Raw genomic sequence first — 2,000 nt, 5'->3', positions numbered from 1 at the left:
TACTTGCTATGGAGAATCAAAACTATACAGAGAGGCATTTCTAACGAGGAATATAATTTGAAGGTACAAAATGAAAAGAGAAATGTCATTGTGCCACTTTTCACAGCAGTTTTGAAGCTACTGAGTTGCATTAACTGTGACTAAGGATTAACTTCATATAGCATTCTTTAAGCAGTGTTGATGATCTTAAAATGTTTGTTGTTTGTGTCTTGTCAAGGCCAGAAGAGACCAGGAAAGGTGTCTACGTCTCAAGTAGAGATATCTTCTAGAAGGTTTGTTTTTATTTATTATTTTTGTTATTATTTTTTTGAAGTTTTTTTTTATTTAACATATCAGTGATAGTCCTCTGCGATTTTCTTGGGGGGGGGGGTTTCCAGAGTGGAACAAGCATTGAGGAGCATCTTCAAGGCATTGCTGGAAGTGCTCAGCCCTGTCTCCTGGCTCTGGGAAGAATTATTCAGTTCACCAGTACTTCAGTTTTGATCAGCATGCCATTCCATGCAAGTCAGTCTCTTCTCTTGATGCTTTTGACAAACTGTTTAATGGGGTCAACATTTACTCACCCTCATGTCGTTCCAAACCTGTAAGACTTTCGTTCATCTTCAAAACACCAATGAAGATATTTTAATGAAATCTGAGAGATTTCTGTCCCTACATTGACAGTCCACGCAACTAGCACATTCAAGGCACAGAAAGGTAGTAATGACATTCATTAAAGTAATCCATGTGACTCCACTGGTTTAACCTCAATTTTATGCATGCATTCACACAACGTCTGCTTTCATTTCAACAAAACATTCATCCGTTGTCGTGCTCTCGTGTACGCTTGTCAGAGATTAATATTTTCATAAAGTGTATTTTTTTTATTTTTCTTTGCGCAAACAAAGCACTCGTGTTGCTTAATAAAACTGAAGTTAAATCACCAGAGTCACACGGGTTAATTTAATGATGTCTTTAACACCTTTCTGGGTCTTGAAAGTTGAAGTTGTATAGGCTGTCAATGAAAAGATAAAAGTCTGCCAGATTTCATTAAAAATATCTTCATTTGTGTTCCGAAAATGAACAAAAGTGTTATAGGTTTGGAATGACATAAGGGTGAGTAATTAACGAGAATTCTATTTTTTGGTGAACAAACTTCTTATAAGGCACACTTTGTTTTTGGCACCACTTATAACATTATTCTACACAAGATGTACACTTTCATTCAGACCACTGTGTACAACAAAGATGTTGGCAAAGTGAAGGTCCTTGTATCGCTGAGGTTAGAGCAAGGCTGCTTAGCTAGTAGGTTCAACAGGTTCTGTACTGAATATAATGATGTATTGTCATTTCATGCAGACGTGATGTATTTTTGTGCATGTATGTGTATGTTTCTTGAGCCTGACAACATTTTTTAATAAATGTTTTAAATGTGACGTCGTTGATCTTGTTTTCTATTCTGTTTTTAAAACACCAATTGGGTTTTAAAATTAGATAATTTTTCACTATTATAAATGTAAATGAACTCTACATAAGTGAAATATTAACACTAATCAGAGTAAATTTTCCTGCAGAGTTAAATTGTGGTAACACAGAACAGAGTTAATTTCCCCTAGTGTTAAACTCTGGTAACACTATTCAGTGTTGAGCAGTGTTACTTTTTTTTACTCCAAATAGAGTTAATTTAACTGAAAATGTAACACTATGACAAGAGTCAATTTATCACCAATTCTGAGTGGGACCAAATACACTCGGGCCGAGTGTTAAATTCAACTCTTATAGAGTTAATTTAACACTGCAAAATTTACTGTGTGTGAACGCTAAATGCGTGTTCAACATTCAAAATTTACTCAAGTAAAAATAAATTCCTCACATGATTCAGAATCTTTTTCGGTTACACTTTATTTCGATAGTCCACTTTAGACATTCTACTAACTATAAGTAACTTTGTAACTACATGTCAACTAATTCTCATTAATCTGCATCCACATGTCTACTAACTTTCAGAGTAGACTATTAGG

General features: G+C 34.7%; 1 long non-coding RNA gene across 1 annotated transcript in view; it reads right to left on the bottom strand.

Annotated features, from left to right (window-relative positions):
- Positions 1 to 911: 911 nt before the first annotated feature.
- Positions 912 to 2,000, bottom strand: part of LOC107750132 (uncharacterized) — a 1,722-nt gene continuing 633 nt past the window's right edge. Inside the window, exon 2 of the long non-coding RNA XR_001641120.1 lies at positions 912 to 961. This is a non-coding gene — a long non-coding RNA (uncharacterized LOC107750132). The remainder of the gene's footprint in view (positions 962 to 2,000) is intronic.

This window comes from Sinocyclocheilus rhinocerous, unplaced genomic scaffold (assembly GCF_001515625.1).
Source record: "Sinocyclocheilus rhinocerous isolate Xijiao unplaced genomic scaffold, SAMN03320098_v1.1 scaffold582, whole genome shotgun sequence".
NCBI classification, from domain to species: domain Eukaryota; kingdom Metazoa; phylum Chordata; class Actinopteri; order Cypriniformes; family Cyprinidae; genus Sinocyclocheilus; species Sinocyclocheilus rhinocerous.
Note: the sequence above shows the minus strand (reverse complement) of the source record. Positions and strands in the feature narration are given on the sequence as shown.